The sequence below is a fragment of the Oryx dammah genome, unplaced genomic scaffold, assembly GCF_014754425.2.
Source record: "Oryx dammah isolate SB20612 unplaced genomic scaffold, SCBI_Odam_1.1 HiC_scaffold_15, whole genome shotgun sequence".
In the NCBI taxonomy this organism is placed as follows: domain Eukaryota; kingdom Metazoa; phylum Chordata; class Mammalia; order Artiodactyla; family Bovidae; genus Oryx; species Oryx dammah.
This window is the reverse complement of record NW_024070199.1, coordinates 31688441-31707058: the sequence shown is the minus strand read 5'-3', so window position 1 is coordinate 31707058 and position 18618 is coordinate 31688441. Positions and strand designations below refer to the sequence as shown.

General features: G+C 51.6%; 1 long non-coding RNA gene across 3 annotated transcripts; it reads left to right on the top strand.

The window, feature by feature from the left end:
- The first annotated feature begins 2860 nt into the window (after positions 1-2860).
- On the top strand, positions 2861-15277 carry LOC120874829. 3 transcript variants are annotated; one of them, XR_005723736.1, is made up of 9 exons: positions 2861-3196; positions 3352-5629; positions 7202-7344; positions 7438-7567; positions 7803-7925; positions 8422-8742; positions 11331-13471; positions 13726-13813; positions 14449-15277. It is a non-coding gene; the product is annotated as an uncharacterized LOC120874829 (long non-coding RNA). The 3 variants fall into 3 exon arrangements; XR_005723735.1 differs by having other exon boundaries at positions 11736-13813; XR_005723734.1 differs by having other exon boundaries at positions 11331-13813.
- The last annotated feature ends 3341 nt before the right edge of the window (positions 15278-18618 follow it).

The window sequence follows — 18618 nt, the reverse complement described above, 5'->3', positions numbered from 1 at the left end:
GCCCAGTCCCAGCCGGCTCCTCCGCCGGGTGGGCCAGTTCCGGGGACCTGGGTGGGGGACTGTCTGCCCGCTCCAGCTTCGGAGGCTCCTGCCTGACCACCCGTTCAGGGTCCCTCATTGCAGGGAGGACTAGCAAACGCAGGGGAGTCAAAAGAAGCTGCGCACAGGACCAGGGACAGGGGATGGGGCTTTGCCTGCCAAGCTCCCCAAAGCCCACAGGAAACCCCCAGGAAACCCCCCAGGGTGATTTTACCTCTGAGGACAGAGCATGAGGCTGAGGGTCTGTGCGAGGATTCCTGCACGACTTAAAGGTGGGATTGCGTGCTTGTGTTTTGTGCGGAATGTGTGTGTATGTGTGTGCGTGTGTGTGTGCTCAGTCTGGAAAACTGGTGACTCACTGAAAAAGGGAGCTTTCTGATCCAAAGAGCTTATTTTCAGCTATTTTTATCTCTTCTTGTATCCTGGCCCTTTTCTCCCCTTGTCTTTTTCAGAAGTGGAGGAATTTGGGGGCAGTGAAAGCTGTTTGTGCTCGTGTGAGAAGACTGGGCCAAGAGGGCACCCCTGGGGGTGCAGAGACAGTGCCCAAGGGAGTCTGTGGGCGCACAGCGGCCACCCAGCTCTGGTGCATGCATAGGAATGTGTGCGCAGGCCAGAGAGGTCCTTGACCTTCCACCCCCGTGCACCACCAGCCCCTCCCGCTCCACCGCAGGAAGTCTGATGGGGTTGGGGTGTAACTCTGCATTTTCACCTTGACCTCTGCCCCCTCCCAGGCCACAGCCCCTCACACCCACCAGTGGGCACATTCACATGAATATGTGGCCACGGGCATAGTCCTGGGCCCCTGTCTTGGGAGTGGCCCTGGTCCTCGCATCTTCTCTCTTCTCTGCCCAGACAGCCTCACCCCAAACACTGATGTCTTCTCAGGAAGGCCTTCCTCTGCCCTTCCTCTGTCCTGTCAATAGGGAGAAAAAGCTGGGTTTCTCCAGAGACTCACACAGCCCAGCCCACCCACCACCATAGAGACCCCTCCCCAACCTAACAGTGGTCCAGATGTCCTGGGTCAGCTTGTGCCCAGTCTTGTGGGCCTGGCTGAGCAGGCCAAGAGAGGGAGAGGAGGGGTATGGGGCTCCTGATTGCTCTGCCTTGGGAAACCCCTCTCCCCGCCCTGCATAGAGGCTAGAGTCGCTTCTGGTGAAGCCCTTCCAGCAGGCGGCCTGGGTTCAAATCCTGCCTTAATTCTGGCTCAGCAGGCTGGCCTCCAGGAGGAGATGTTTTGGATTATCTTCCTCTCTTCTCACCCCACACAGAAGGGAAAATCTTCGCCTTTCTTGAAAGATCTGAATCCCTTCCAAGCGGGTGCCTTCTACGCATCTATAAAATGGGGATGTTAATAGGGCCACCCCACAGGGAGGTTCTGAAGATTAATTCTGGGGAAGGGTGGAGCACACACTTATTAGTCATTATTACCAGCCTGATCTATTGGTGAAGATGGTTCTCAATCGATTGTGCCCCAGGGGACGTCTTGCTGTGTCCAGACACATTTTGGTTGGTGAAACCTGCAGGGGAGGAGGAGACTGGCCTCTAGCTGATTGAGACAGGAATGTTGCTAACACTGTACAGAGCACAGGATGCCCCTGTGCAGCGAGCATATAATTTGAGAGGCAAATTCTACAGAGGCTGGGAACCCCGGGCCAGGAGCTCACCTTCCTCTTGAAGACAATGAGGTGATGATGAGCTGAAGCAGAGGATAACATAAGGAAATCTAAGTTCTAGAGAGAAAATTCCAGGAAAGTTGCATCATGATCACAGAGCTCAGTTAGGGGCCTGCGGACCTGCAGATCAGCAAGGTGCTGTAAGGGTAGCCTGGGGTGGTGGGGAGGCCAGGGGGGTACCTAGAGAACTGGCCGGGGCTGGGAGGGAGGGCCCGGTGGAGTCAGGGGGTGCTGAAGCTTCTAGTTTGTAGGATTGGGCGGGGAAAGACTATTTAGCCTCCAGGAGTCCTAGTTGGGGCGAAAGTCCCTCCAGCAACCTGGACGTCAGCTGTGTCCCTTCCACACCAGTGTCCTGACTCCTCCCGCAGGACAGAGATCCCTTCCCCTCGACACCCCAGGGCCCAAAAAGTGGGCATCTGATTTCTTCCCCTTCTCGCTACAGCCCCTTGAATGGATGGAGACAGAGCCCCTCCACAGACAGAAGAGGAGGACAGCTCTGGGCCGGGAGGCCAGTGCCCTCTGCAGTTTCTCAGGGACCGGAGCCCATGCCTGCTAGAGACAGAGGGCGGACACGGAGCCTGGGTGGGCTTGATCAGCACACAGACTGAGCCTCCTTTAGCCTGTTTCCCTGCCCCTTTGCACAGGCTCTGAAGACAAGTCACAGGACATGAGAAGAAACCCCGGGTGGCCTCCCCATCAGCAGGTGAGCGGGTGGAGTCCTGACCAGATGCCAGAGCAGTTTAAGATGTCACATCATCCGGAGGGCAGAGGACAAGCAGGAAACCAACAGAGGCCCAGTTGGTCCAAGGAGCACTGGGTAAGGACCAGACCAGAGCTCCAGCCCAAGCACCTGGGGCCTGAAGCAGTTTCCTCATCCGCGCTGCAGAAGAAATGACCCCTGACTGTCTGGGTTAAGGACGGCGGTAGCACTTCTGCCTGGAACGCTGTGTTGAGAAGGATTCTGAGGCTGTAGTTAATTCGTGATGCCCGTGGGGAGAGCCAGAGGTTGCTTGTCAATGTCTTGTTACTTCTCTACCATCCTGATGAAGAACAACAGACAGGGGTCATTTGTCAAGGTTCTTCCAGCTCACAAATCCTACCAATCTATGATTTCGAAGTTAAAATTTCCAGGCACTGGCTGGAAGCACCGGAAGTCAGAGGAAGAAGAGATGTGAGTGGGTTAGAACCTCAGGGAAGGCTTTGGGGAGGAGGCGGCACTCCACGAGGCCGTGCGGGTGCCGCGTGCTTGTTGTGCAGGAAGTGGGAGGACATTTATGGGCAAGAAAATGGGGCTGAGCAGAGGCTGTTCACGGTATAGGGAGGAGGAGGCCAGCATCGTTGGAACATGCTGTCTCTGTCTTGGACAAACGCGATCAGACGTGTGAGGTCGTGGTGGTGCCTGCAAACCAGAACTGACTCCGTGGGGAGCCTCAGAACCAGATGCTCCAGTATCGTTATTCCAGGGGCCTCACCCACAGCCCCAGGTGAGCCCCGCCTCTAAAGAAGGGGACACACATCAGGGCCGGGGTGACAGGCAGAGCCAGGGGTTCAGCCAGGCTCAGCTTCTAACGTGCAGATGGGACCTCTGCTCTGTGCACCCTGCCCCTCTCACACCCCCTCTGCCCCCTGCCCTTTGCAGGGCAGTGGAGATTCTCTGAGGTCCAGAAGGAGGGCAGGGACAGCTGCATCCCAGGAAGGAAGACTTGCTGGAGGAGACGGACCGCACAACGGCTTTCAGCCAGGGATGCCCGCATGAGCGCTGAGGGCCAGGGTCCCGGCTCCTACCTGCTTCCCCCAAACCCTATCTAGCCTGTTGGATTATGTCTCTGAGCTGCAGAGAAGGCAGGAGGGCCTGGGGACTCTGTGTGATGGTGGAACAGATCCTGGCCCTGCTGTTTGCTGGGCACTTCTGTCCTTTCTCCTCCTTCTCCACCTCTCCTGTCCCTGCCTCCCCTCCTGGGTCTCCCCAGCTTTTGCTCAACAGGACCCAGAAAGTTCTGTTGTGTGTCTCTCATCACTAGGCACCCAGGCAGAAGAGAGGATGGTGTCTTCTCCTCTGGGGCGTGTCCCTCTCCACCTGGGTCTGCCAGCCTGGCTCAGAGCAGCGTGGGAACCCTCATCCTTCTCACGGCCTCCCTCTCTGATCCCCACCTGGCTCTTTCTCAGCGGATCCTGCTCATCTCAGGGCCCCTCGAGGTTCTCCCTTCTGGCTTTGCCGCCTGAGCTCAAAGCGGGCTCTGGCCCCCATGAAATTTCCTCGCATGGAGGAAGGGGCCCAAGATAGCAAGGAGGCTCCTGCAAACCCCCAACCAGCTCTCCCCCATCATGCTCCCTGCCGCCCCCAGCTTTCCTCCCCAGCTCTCCCCACCCCCAAGTCTCTTGTCCACAGCAAATCCGGCCCCCACATAGGCCACAGGGCAAGAGTGGCCACTCTCACAGTTGGAACAGTCATCCTCAGCTCCCCATCCCGTCCCCTGTCCCTTCCTCTCCTGGGGAGTCGCCTCCAAAAAAACACCCCTCCTCACTTGCCCACCTTTTCCAGAGCATCCAACCCCCGCACCTGAGGCACAAGAAAGACCACTTTCTTCCAGTAAGGAGCAAAGGACAGGAACCCTGGGCCCTCCTGGGGCCCCCAGCTGTCCCCACAAAAGCCAGGGCAAGGCCCTTGACTCCCCCAGCACCCCCAGGGTCCCCGAGCACTGCTTTCTCCCAGGGACCAGGGCCCACGTCCCGCCCCGGGCCAAGCCACCAGCACCCAACCCTCCCCACTCTGTTTACATAATCGCTTCAGGCCTTATCTGGGCCCCTTATCACTGTGTTGTGATAAGCAAATAGACTCTGGGGTCAGAGACAGGAAACTCAAATCTGTATCCCTCAGCCTGGAGACTGAGGCGATAAGACAGCAGCCAGGGACCTGGGAGCCGGCTGTGACCTCACCTGGGGCCTGGGCAGACACAGGGTCAGAGGGCACGGGTGGGAGGCCCTTCCTCCCCCCAGCCCCGCCTGGTGCTGGACTAACAGGAAGGAAAGGAAGGCCTCCCCATGGGGCCTGTGAAGAGACCTAGAGCCCTTTCCAGTGGGAACAGATGTCCCAGTGCTATTTCCTCAGGGCGCCGCTGCCTGGCCAGCAGTTAGGAGGGACTGGAGCCACTGGGGGGAAGGTGGGCAGGATCCATTCCGGCCCATCGGACCCCGTTGTCTGTAGAACAGAGGCCCCGTTACATAAGCGCCAGCTGACTTGGTAGAAGCTATGACTAAGAAAACTTTCCAAAGACAGTTGGTGGCCCTCCACCCCCTCCAAGGGGTGAGAACTCCCCCCACAGAGAGGGGGCAGAGATTAGGGCTCCTCACTAGCTCCCTGGCCCTGACTCATCACACACACAAACACTCCCCAACACTCTTTCCCAAAACGGTTCCCACCCACCCGTCCACCCTCCCACCGGGGCTGGTGACAAAACGAACGCCCCAGAGATCTTGCCAAGTTCTGGGCCAGGCTGAGCCCAGGGAACACGAAATTCCCCGTGGAGTAGGAGGCCAGATGCCCACGGAAGCCAACAACGTCCATTCAAGGGACAGCCACCTCTGAACCCCACCAAGTTGGCTGTGTGGTTTCTCAAGTAGCCAAGGCAACTCTCCTTCCAAGAAGTTCATATTGGCTTGTAAAGGGGTCTTCAAGACCACCCTTCCCCTTCCCCGCCCTCCTTGTTTACAGAGAGTTACCCATCCACGCTGCAGCCCATGGGGCCACAGAAGAGCCGGACACCACTTAGCGACTAAGCAACAACCACCACCCATCCCCAGCTGGATCCATCTGTTCCATCACCAGTCGTCACCAGGCTCCTGCCATGTGCCATGAACAGTCTGGGCAATGGTGACCTGAAGACCAGTCTTTGCTCAAGGAGCTCATCACCACATTGGTGAGACAGGCCAGGAGGCAGCTGCGGGCAAACACTAAGTAGGGAGGTGGGGGCGGAAGGCAGGTTCCAGAAGCAGCAGACATGGGGTGGTTGGGGGGGAGGGGGTGGGTTCACGGAAACTTACTGGGAGAAATTACATCTAAGCTGACATAGACAAAAGAGGGACATCCCGTTTCATTCACTAAGGGTCTGCTCAGCACATAGTGTGGCCAGAGTAGGGCCAGGCGGGCTTCATGAAGACAAGTCAGCATCATGTCCACCACTGGAGCTGGTCACCTGGCGGGGGACATAAGCTGAAAGGAGGCATGTGTGAGGCATCACCCAAGGGAAAGGTCAATGAGGCCCAGGGCAGGTCCAGGAGAGGACAAAAGGAGGGACGTGCAGGTGGGAAGACCAGGAAAAGCTCCAGGGAAGGAGTGGAATTTGGGTACATGGTGGGGGTGGATGGAATTTAGAGGTACAGACGAGGCGGGGCACATTGCAAGCCAACCTAATGACACCAGCAACGTTTAAGAGCCAGTGATGTCTGGGGGACAAGAATAGACCTGTGTGACTGGTAGTACAGAAGATGACCTGATGGTGGTAGGTGTGGCTTGAACACAAATTGAGGGGGACCTTGTAACAGGTGGTTCAGAAATTTAAGGTGAGGCCCAGAGGGGCTAAGGAATTCTTTTGGTGTCACCGAATTAGTAGAAAAGCAATTTGAGTTCAACTTCAGCACTCCTTCTGCAGGCCCTAAGCTGGGAGGTGCCCCCTCCCAGGCTTTGGGCCCTCCCCATGGCCCACTGCCCTCTCCCCTGCCAGAGGGGGGCTCCCCGCTCCTGGCTGGTAGACCCCAGGCTGTTAATGCAGGCTGCCCTGCTCTTAGTCCTGCATTTTTAGATGGGTATGGAAATGCTCTTAAAGAGGGGACAAAAGTCATCTCAAGGCCTGGGTGAAGGACCAGCCCAGCGCAGTCCAGCCTGAAATACCTGGAATTCTCCCAGCTGGCCCAGAGCCTCTTCCTCACCCCATCCAGAATGCGGACCCGTGGGTTTCAGGGTTAACCCTGTCTGGTTCTGTGCCGCGTGCACGTGGGTCCCCAGAACTCCCTCTGAACAGTGGGGCCAGAATAAACGCCTGGGTTGGAAGCCCTCACTCGCGTTAGGGTTGTGATGGTGAGAGCGGCCACGAGGTGGCGCCATGAGCCTGGCGCCCGGCTGGCCCGCTAGCGGCCGACAACCTGCTGTCGGGGCGGCGGCGGGTTGGCCGGGGAGAACCAGACCAGGGCTGCTCTCAGCCCCCTCCTCTCCTTTGTCAGCCATCTAGGACCACGCGACTGGATCTTGCTCAGTGGGAGAACAGTGTGTGGGGTGGTGCGGTGTGCTGGAGGAGGGATGTGTGTGTGTCCTTGGAGTTTGAGAGTGGGGGTGGGGCAAGGTCAAAGATGCCTTTTTTCTTAGCCTGATAAGCTTCTTGGAAACAAACGCCAAACCCTGGATATCTGCTGCTGCCCCAGAATCGGACATTTGAAGGGGCTATCCTGTGAGGGTTTGGATGCGTTTAATAAGCTTCCTTGTTTTTTTCATCCAGAACCCAGCCTTCCCAAAGTCCACGCTTCACCCACCTCAGTTTGTTTCTGTGGTTAAATATGCATTTCTATAAATGTCATTTTCCAGACCCCCTCTCAACAGCTTTCTGCAAAACACAGCTCAGACACACATATGTGCACACAGGTCCGTCCTCCTGCCAGCCCCGAGTCCCCCCCACACACACACACATCACCGCCCCACGCTTCTCACACAGAGTTCGTGCACATTATCTTACAGGCATCGCTCTTCGTGGGACGGCAGATGCGTGCCAGTGTGTGCGCACGTGAACACACACGTGGACACGCGCACTCACACACGCACACACCCTGAGACAGCAGACACAGGGTGATGCTGACCCCCACCCAAGGTGAGCTGCACACCCTTTGACCTTGGGTGGGAGATTTGTTTCCATCTCACACAGGCTGGCTCAGAGCTCAGCACAGGGAGCTGGACCTGGACGTGGAGCAGAAACAGGACGGTCTGTCCTCAGCCCTAAGGAGAGGGAGTCAGAGTTTGGAATCTTCTGTGAGGTCAGGGATGAGGGAGACGCGCCTGTGCCAACAGGAGCCAGGAACGGTTGCCTTTGAACTTTGCCTTCGCAGGTCAGCCAACGGTCAGGGAGTTTGTTGATGCAAGAACAAAAGTTACACTAACGTGGAGCTGAAGCTGTGGGTGTTCAAAAAAGGGAAGGCCCCGCAAGAGGAGGAAAGGACCAAACCACAGAGGTGGGAGCAGTGGCTGGGGACAAGAAGCCCGACGGAGAACTTGGGAACAAAGACCGTGTTGAAATCTCAGATGAGGAGGGAGGGGATGGAAGCCGAGAGGGGCCGGAGGAGGACCAATCCAGGGCGGGGCCGGGGTGGGGGAGGAGGAGGAGGAGGGTTTTGAGAATGTGGGGGCGGGGAGCCTGAGTGCTGCTATGGCGGCTCAGCTGTTACTTACAAGCACAAGCTCTTCTCAATCCTGATTAACAGGAATTAAGTGGCATATGGCTAATCCTCCCGCTTGCTATTAGTGCTCCCAGCCCTGCAGAGGGACCGGCGGCCCTCCTCAGCCAGGCCCCGGCATTCACACACCAGGGCTTCCAGCCAAGGGGAGGAGGAGGAGGAGGAGGCGGCTGGAAACTTTCTCTACCTCCCTGCACAGAATACCCATCCTCTGTACATGTGCCCTTTGCCTTTCCTTCTTCCAAAATTCATTCCTGTCTGTTGTTTTATATAGATCATCACAGAACACCTCTGAGAGACCGAAGACCCAAGTTATTCTCATGAAAGAACTAGGAAAACAAACCCAGGGAACTGAGAGGGTTTAACCCAGGACTGACGACTCGGTGGATGACTCTGGGGTCCTTGCACCCAGCCCAGTCCAGCCCAGAACAGCCCTGGAAGATCGTGGCTCATCTGCTGCTAGAGGAAAGGAAAGAGGAGGGGGATGGGAAGAGGAAGGTGGGGAGGGGACAAAAGAAAAGAGCTGGAAAGATTTGAACTTCTGACCTTGGCTGGGGCAGAGCCAGGATAACTGAGGACCCCAGCCTCGTCCCAGGTGAGTAGGAATCAGACCCTGGGGTGATGAAGATTTGTGTGGAGGAATGTGCTCCCCGGGATAGTCAGAGGGTGGTGAGCTGTCAGGGAAGGGAGGGAAAGTGTGCCTTTCAGGCAAAGCCCCACCCCTAGCCTTAGCGGCTGCCGGCTTCATCCTCCTGCAACAGAAGCCCCTCCCCACCGGGACGGGCTGACTCCCAGGCACTGGGTTCCCTGAGCAGGTGGAGAGTAGCCTGGGGGCTCCAGGCAGCCACTACTGGAGAGGAATAAAATAAGAACAAGGAAAAAGCAGTAAGTGAGAAGGAGGACAGAGCCGGCACCCCCTACTACTCACAGAAAGCGCCTGGCATCAGACTGAAATGTTTCTTCCCCTTCGGGGTTCACAGTCCAGAAGAAGGACAATTGCATACCATTCACACCTATGTAAATTATGGTAAGCTATGATAGACACTATTTAGAGCTTCTCAATGGCTCAGTGGATAAAGAATCTGCCTGCAATGCAAGAGACACAGGAGACTCAGTTTCAATCCCTGGGTCAGAGAGATTACCTAGAGGAGGAAATGGCAACTCACTCCAGTATTCTTGCCTAGAGAATCCCCTGCCCAGAGATACATGCTTTGCAACACAGGAGTAATGGTTAATTCTGCCCAGGGTGGTAGGGAGGGTAAAGGTAGGACTCGCTCCCCTGTTAGAAAGCCTTCCTAACCTCATCTCCTTCCAGATGCATTAGGAAGCTTTCTGCCTGGCACCCGAGGTTCTTTGCAGGGACCCCTTCACCTGCTCAACTGATCTGGAAGCCATGCACTTTTCTTTTAAGGAGCACCTTGAATGTTCCAACTCCATGCTCTTAATTCCAAAAGTCTAAATTTAAACATTTGCTGTCCTCCCTATGCTCTAAGTTTCTTCTAACCATAGGTTTTAATGTTACTAGTGCCTAGTATTTTAGGTTTCTTTTTAAAAACTCATGCATAGGTTATTATTATTATCATCTGTTTTTAGAGCCAGTGCTTACCTGCAGATTGCCTACCTGCTCACCAAGGTTTTTGCTCCTCTTTGCTTCTTTCACCCCATGGCTTCCTTCTGGATCGTTTTCTCCTTTTCTTTTAGATCATGCTCGCGTATTTCTTTCAACACAGAAACAGCTGATCAGCTGTCACCTGTTTTTACCCTTATTCCTGAGCCCTCATTTAGCAGGCGATGCAGTCCTGGACTGTTCTCTCATTTCCTCAGCTCTTTGGAAGAGTTATTTTCTTTTGTTCCAGCCTCTCTTAACTGCTGTTGTTCCCTTGTAGATATCCAGTCTTTTCCGTGTAACTAACCAGTGTTTCTTCTGGTTTGGGGTTCTGATACTTCACCATATTATGTTTAGAGATGGCCTGTCAGACTGGGCGACTAAACGATAGGAGACGTTTCTCTCTCCTGGGCACTCACGCAGGATACCTCCTCAAACTAAGGATCTGTGTCTTTCATCCATTCTGGGCCTTTCTGAGTCATTGTCTCCTCACTTACTGCTTTTTCCTTGTTCTTATTTTATTCCTCTACAGTTTTTATCCTCTGTTACAAGTCTTAACATCTTTTTCAAATTTTCATGTCTTTACCTCTCTGTGTCTGATCCTGCATAGTCTCCTAAGATCTCTCACTTCGTTAATTTTCTTTCAGACAATTTTTTAAAATTATATTTTATTTATTTGGCTGCCCTGGGTCTTCGGTTCGGCATGTGGGATATTTAGCTATGGCGTGTGAACTCTCAGCTGTGGCAAGTGGGACCTACTTCCCAGATCAAGGATGGAACCCAGGCCTCTTGCATTGAGAGTGGAGTCTTAGCCACTGGACCACCAGGGAAGTCCCCAGTCAATTGGAGTTCTTTTTTTTTTTTTTCCTCCTAAAGGTTTCATTCCTACTAATTCTGCAAGTGCATGCATGCTAAGTCGCTTCAGTCCTGTCTGACTCTTTGCAACCCCATGGACAGTAGCCCCAGGCTCCTCTATCCAGGCAAGACTACTGGAGTGGGTAGCCATTCCCTCCTTCAGGGGATCTTCCCAACCCAGGGATTGAACCCAGGTTTCTTAGTTCTCCTGCATTGCAGGTGGAGTCTTTACCACTGAGCCACCCTGGAAGCCCCTACCAACTCCCTATGTAGCTCTTTCTTGTCTCCCTCATCTTTCCAGTGCCCGTGTGTTTCTCTGTGTTTTCTAGCCCTCTTATCTCTGTGCACTTTGTAAGGCAACTTATTTTATTGTCCCTTTTGGATTATTTCATTATCTCATGGTTCAAGGCTGATTCCTCTACTGGTCACATGCTGCTTCTGTGTGAGGCAGGCCGTCCCTTCCCAGGACTTGTCAATTATGGTTTGCATCTTTGTGGGGTTGTTCTCTTCGTGGGGGCCTTTGTGCTCTCAGGACACACCAGGAACAGTTGTGGGTTTGCTTCAACTGACTGCCCACAGGTTTCCCCAGTGTGAGAACAATTTTTACATTAATTTGGGGGCTTGGGGATTCCCACACCCTAAGAGAGAGTAAAAGTTCACACCCCATACCTGGAAATCTGAGTTTTTCACGGGAAACTTTTTTTTTTTTTTTCCTTTTCCAGAGCCCACAGCACAAAATGATGGATGGAGATTTTTCCTAGCCATCCTCCCCCTGTCAGAGCCAGAATTCCAGGTCCAGGGTCCTGCTTCAGACGGGTCCTAGGCCTGTCCCCGTCCTCGTGGGTCATGAGCTACTCCTCTGGCTTTGCATACCCTCCTCCTGTTCACTGTGCATTGGCTCCAGTTTGGAGACTTACTATTTTCACTTTAAATTCCTTCCTTTTCTGTCGCTTGAGGATTTCTTTATTTCAAGCTCAATGTACATGTTAATTTTCATGTTATATTTTATTCAGAATCTCCCTGTGTGATGCAGCGGAGCAGTGGAGATCCACACTGGCTCATTCTGTGAGTTGCTAGATGCCTAAGGCACAATTATTTTTCCTTCTGTCTCTCCTATGGGACTACAGACTCCTGGAAGAAGGAAACTGTGCCTGAATTATCTCCGGTCCTTTGCTCAGTTCGGGGGACAAACACAGTATGAGAGTGACGTTTGCTGGACTGGACGGATAGTTAAATGATGGAAGGTGATCATCAAAGGTTATGCAGGTCTTTTCACATCTCCAGGAAGAGTTCTTCAATCATTCCAAACACACAGGTATTATTTTATTCTGAAAAATCTTTACAGGTGATTCTGTAGCATATGTTATGATTGTGACATCTATGTGCCTCAACACTCTTAACGTGGCCATCAAGCAAGCAGCATGCCTCAGAAGACGTGACACAAGGCCAGCACTGACCCGTGGCTTTCCAGCTGGAGGCCGTGGTGTGGAGGTGGCTTGCTGTGATTTCACTCACAGAGAGCATTGTGTGTGTTTGGTGGAGAATGTTCAGCAGGCCTACCTGGGAGAGCAGCTCGGGCTACAGGGACTTGAGGGGAAGAGGCTGCCAAGGCAGCCGAGGCAGGAGACAGAAACACAGACACAGAAACAAAATGATGAGAAATCCATAATCACGGCGTGATATTTAACCAAACTTTCCCAGATATTAATAGCTAAATTAAAAAAAGTAAAGATATTGATGTTGTAAGTGGCACAATAAATAAATTTAATTGTGTGAATATTCAAAACCTTAAAAGGGATTCCCAGGTGGCTCAGTGGTCAAGAACCCACCTGCAGTGCAGGAGACACAGGTTCGATCCCTGGGCCTGGAAGATCCCCTGGAGGAGGACATAGCAACCCACTCCAGTATTCTTGCCTGGAGAATCCCATGGACAGAGGAGTGTGGTGGGCTGCAGTCCATGGGGCCACAAAGAGTCAGACACCACATAGGAACTAAACAACAACAACAATCCACAACCTTGCACCCAACTGAGGCAGGAGACAGATGGACCCCTGGAATTTGTCACCTGTGGACAGCTGCTGCTGCCGCTAAGTCGCTTCAGTCATATCCAACTCTGTGCGACCCTATGGACAACAGCCCACCAGGCTGTTCTGTCCATAGGATTCTCTAGGCAAGAATACTAGAGTGGATTGCCATTTCATTCTCCCACCTGTGGACAAAGACTCCAAGATAAAGAGAATGACAGGGCAGGGGGAGCTGAGTCCCCTTTCCCAAACCCCTTTGTAGGTAGGGGTGTGCCTGGGAGGGAGTGCGAGGCACACAGGTGTCCAGCAGCAATGGCGAGGCCCTGGTCTCTCTCCAGTGCCTCCAGGAAGTGAACACTGGGAATACAACTCAAGTGAAGAGAAAACTCGCTCTCATTGGGAGGGTTGGGATAAAAATACCTCCAGTCTGTAAACACAGCAGCAGGACAGGTGTCTGGGAGGGAGCATCCAGGCAACAGGTCCCATCTGCCCTGGTCTTCTCACCCTGGCGTGGCTCTAACTCAGATCACATGTCTCCAGTCTCGAATCATAGATTGGGAAAAGTTTCTTGCTTTCCCCAGGAGAGTGGAAATATTCTTGAGGCCAAGGGGAGAGAAAGATAGCTGATCTGTTTTATTTCTTGGCAGGTGTCCTTCTGGAAGGCGATGGGGAGTGTTGTTTATCAGCCCCCCCTGCCCCCGCCATCCCTCTTCTCACCCAAGCCCTGCTTCTCCACTCACTCAGAGAAGGCGCTGTGGCTGACACCCTGAGCCCTGACCGGGAGCTGGCATCCATCATCCTTAAGGCCCTCATCCTGGGAGAAGCCAATCCCATGTCAGGTTTCATGTGGGCATGTCACAGTTTGTCCTTGATGGTGGTGGTGTCACGGGTCCCTGTGCGCCAGTGAGCAAAGAGGCCCTGGGTGATGCTGACCCCAGGCAGAGGGGAGCGGCTTCCTCTCTCACCCACAGCACATGTGATTCCTTTGCTTAAACACACACCCCATGCTGACACACTGGCTTCTGACACTCAGACTCCTTTGGGTGAGATGTGAAAGACCTGCTAAATAGCTTGTTACAAAGTTTCTCTCTAGGAAGCTCCTTTAAGCCCAAACTTGGATATTCATATGACCTTCTTCAAGTGAACCACTGCAATGGAGAGCAAAGTGCAAATAAATCAAGGTGTACAACTTTGCTTCCTAATCCAACACAAGCACCATGTCTGACTGTTAGCCCCCAAACCTGTGTTTGCCTCTAGGTGGGTGTGGAACCAAAAGATACAATCAAGCCAGAGAGTGGGAGGAGGAAGAATGTATTACTTTCAGGAAGTAAGGAGAACATGAGGGATCCTTCCCCAAGCAGCTCCTCCCCAAAGAGCAAAATTGGGAAAGTTTTGCACTGAAGGTTACATGCATCTTCATGAAGGGGCTTGAGCAGAGGTGAACTCAGCATAGAACTGGGGCAAAAGTCAGCAGAGTCCAAGCTTGAGTTGATGGCAGCCCCAAGAGTCAGCATCATCACTCTGTCCTTCTCCCTGGTGGGTGCCTGAGTTCCTGCCGAACTCAGAGGCTGTGTGAGATGGTTACATATTTCCCTTGAAGACGGACTGGGACTCTCTTTTGTCTCTAAACTGTTGAGTTTTTGTTTTGCTTTTGGTAGAATTTTTTTAAAGATTTTTTTTTAATGTGGACCATTTTTAAAGTTTTTCTTGAATTTGTTACAATATTGTTTGTATTTTATGTTTTGGTGTTTGGTTGCAAGGCATGTGGGACCTAGTTCTCTGACCGGGGATCCAACCCACTCCTTGTGTATTGGAGGGTGAAGTTTTAGCCACTGGACCTCTGGGGAAGTCCCCTGCACTGTTGTTTCTTGGCTCCTTCTTTGTTTCTGCATTCTGTCTCTTCCCTTAAGAGCATTGATTACTGAGACCTGTTCAAGGGCAGACGCTGTGGCCAAGATTAGATCACAGAAAGGCTCAAGCCACGGCTTCTTTTATGTCTAGAGGAAAAGGGGGCGACAGAGGATCAGATGGCCGGATGGCATCACCGTCTCAATGAACATGAGTTTGAGCAAACTCTGGAAGATAGTGAAGGACAGGGGAGCCAGGCGTGCTGCCGTTCACAGACTTGCAGAGTTGGACACGACAGTAACTGAACAGTAACAGCAACAATGCCTGGATTTCTTTCTCCAGGGACCACCTGCCCTGTTTACATTGTTAGAGGAAATGTCTGCTACTTGCTGACAGAAAAAATGTTGCCTGTCATTTCAATAAACAGAGAACGTTGCCCACCAGCAAGCCATCAGCCAGTGCAGCCCACCAGCAGTGAGCCCTGAGAGGAGAGAGGAAAACAGTTCTCAGGCCCTAGATATTTAAGATGCATATCAAAGGAATGATTTCAATGAGCCCAGACTCTTGGACCATCCCACAAATAGAAAAGCACCAGTCATTAATTTGAGATGTCCAGTTTGTGTGTGTATATGTGTATGTGTGAGATTAGCACTCATCTCTTAACATTTGATTACATGTGATTTTTTCAGTAAAAACTTGTATACATCCTGACTCCCCTTAGCTCTCTGAAGCAGTCCCTCAGACTATGAGAGGCCGTTTCCCTGGTTGTATCCTCAGTAAATCCAACCCTCCTGGAAGAAAAAAACACCACCACAATTTGCAATTTTTAGGTTGTATGCTTTTTTTTTTTTTTTTCAGTCTATATACTGTTTGCTGAGATTATGGGGAGGTGTCCTCCTACTCAAATAAAACTAAGGAAAGACATTGAAGAGAAAGAGAAGATGATACTTAAGATAAAATGTGAGAAAACCAGAGCTGGAAATATTGCAAGAGGGTAGGGCTTGAAGAGAGGGGACCTGGAGCCAGTTCCTGTTACTTTTTCAGAATTCAATCACACTGGAACCGAGCTGGACACTGGGGGGCTCTGGGGCACAAAAGCCTTTCTGTGTCCTCCATTCTCTTGTTTGCAGAAAATAGCTTCAATCAGCTTCCAGGAAGCTTCCCTCATTTCTAGTGGGCAGGTTCAAACAGTTGCTAATAGAAAAGGGAAGAGTTGCAGAGAGGAGGGAGGAGAAGTTAAGGAACAATAGTGCAGCCTTAGGTCAGGTCCTATTTCCTTCTCAAGGGGAAGGAGTTTTACAGCTACTGGAACCCCAGCCAGGTGGGAGAAGTTAACTGTATGCTGCCCACACGCACTCAGATCCCTGACAGGTTGGATCTAGGTGGATGATGTTGACATCTGATTTAGTTCAGTTCAGTCGCTCAGTCGTGTCCGACTCTTTGCAACTCCACGGACTGTAGCATGTCAGGCTTCCCTGTCCATCACCAACTCCTGGCGTATGCTCAAACTCATGTCCATCAAGTTGGTGATACCATCCAACCATCTCACCCTCTGTCATCCCCTTCTCCTCCTGCCTTCAATCTTTCCAGGCTTCACGGTCTTTTCTAATGAGTCATTTCTTCGCATCAAGTGGCCAAAGAATTGGAGCTTCAGCTTTAGCATCAGTCCTTCCAATGAATATTCAGGGTTGATTTTCTTTAGGATTGACTGGTTTGATTTCCCTGCAGTCCAAGGGATTCTCAAGAGTCTTCTCCAGCACCACAATTCAAAAGCATCAATTCTTTGGCGCTCAGCCTTCTTTATGGTCCAACTCTCTTATCTGTCCATACATGAGTACCTAGTATGCTCAAAATATTTTCTCACATGATCTTCAAAGTGACCATTTGAGGTGGATATTGTTATCCCTATTTTATAGACAAGGAATCCATGACTTAGAGAAGCAACTTTCCCAAGTTTACAAAATCCAAGGTTTTGAATCATTGTCCATCAGATGCCAGAGCCCATGTTCCTCCCTTGGACATGCTGCTTCCAGCATCTCTCCAGTCTGTTTGAAGGTGAATCTGATTTTTAACATAAGTTCACATGCTTGACTCACAGTGAGACCAATCCAACTGGAACATTGAAGTTTGGAACAGAGAAAGGTTTATTGCAGGGACACACAAGGAGACAAGGGGTTCATGCTCTAAAAAACCCTATGCTCCCCAATCATTTTGCAGGAAGAGTTTTTAAAGGCAAAGTTCAGAGTGAGCGCTGCAGTGTGTATGACTTCCTTCTGTTTGGTTGATGGGGAGATAACAGGGTGATGCCCTGGAACCTTGTGCTCAGCCTGAAATTACCATCCGCTACCTGGGCAAGGATCCTGGTTCTTGCTGAAGGACTCAAAGGTATGTTGTGCACTACCCGTAAGGAGGAACCAGGACCCTGCTTTATCGAGGTACTATTGTTTCTTGACTCCTCCTCCTTGTTTCTGCATCCTCTCTCTTTCCTAGTTAGGAACTGTTTGAACATGCCCTTTGGAATTCAGGGAAGGTCTAGAAGGCCTTTTTTTCCTGCTTTGGATGAAGAATTTCTCTGCCATATCAGTAAACAAAGGATGTTTCAGCCATCAAGCCTTTAGCCCATGCAGCCTCCCCCACTCTGAGGGGATTCAGAAGGGAGAAAAACAGGATACTGGCCCTAGATAGTTAAGAGACATATAAAAGGAATGATTTCAGTAAGTCGGGACTCGGATTCCCATATGTAGAAAAGCCCAAAATTCATTAACTTGAGGTATCTGGCTTTTAACTAACAGTAATCTCCTGATGTTCTGACTATCTGGTCTTTGTTGTAGAAATGGCCTGCCAGAAATATCTGCCCTGGCTCCTCCCTGCCCTCTTTGGAAAGGTCCCTCAGAACCATCAGAGGCTGCCTCCCAGGCTTAAGTCCTGAGCAAGTCCACCAAATGAAACCTAACTCTGAACTTTAAAGTTGTGCTTTTTTTTTTTCCCCCCAGTCAACACGACTGACAAGAAACTGGGGACATGGAAAGGCTTTGGTACCTGAGGAAACCCCATAGCATCCTGCTTGGTCTCAAGTCTTGAAGGAAAATTCCACTCCCCATTTACTACTTGATTTGCACTTTGTGTTGGTTTGAAAAGTATTGCAAAGGCTGTTGTTCAAATTTAGCACAAGTATATTTCATTCCCTGAGCTCTTTTTTTAAAAGTTATTTATTTGTTTTTATTTTGGGCTGCGTTAGGCCTTTGCTGCGGAGAAGGCAATGGCACCCCACTCCAGCACTCTTGCCTGGAGAATCCCATGGACGGAGGAGCCTGGTGGGCTGCAGTCCATGGTTTCACTAAGAGTTGGACACGACTGAGTGCCTTCACTTTCACTTTTCACTTTCATGCATTGGAGAAGGAAATGGCAACCCACTCCAGTGTTCTTACCTGGAGAATCCCAGGGACGGGGGAGCCTCATGGGCTGCTGTCTGTGGGGTCGCACAGAGTCGGACACTACTGAAGCTACTTAGCAGCAGCAGCAGCAGGCCTTTGCTGCTATGTGAAGGCTTTCTCTAGTTGCATTGCACAGGCTTCTCATTGCAGTGACTTCTCTTGTTGCAGAACACAGGCTCTAGGGTGCACAGATTCAGTAGTTGTGGTACATGGGTCTAGTTGCCTCATGGCATGTGGGGTATTCCTGGACCAGTGATCAAACCTGTGTTCAGGTATATTGTCAGGTAGATTCTTAACCACTGGACCACCAGAGAAGCCCCTCCTGAGCTCTTTTAAGACCTGTGTCTCTCCTTAGTAAGCCACCATTAGAAACAAGCATAGTCAGTTGGATAATGTGGTGATAGAAACATAGACTCCACAGCCCTATTCACTGAATGCTCCAGAGTTCTGACATCCTTCTGCACAGGGTCAGAACTCTCCCAAGAACAGTGAAGTCATCAGAGGAGACATTTGACAACCAAGAGCATCCTACCATGTCACTAGTTAGTCTCCATTTCAGGATTCTGTCTCAGCCACTGGTCCTGACATGCAGACTCCATCTGTAGAGGAAAATCAATGTTTTACAATGAGGACCTGCATTCACTCTCATAGGAATCTCTGCTCCATGTAGAATATTCATTGAGCCTTTTTCTGTGATCTTGTTC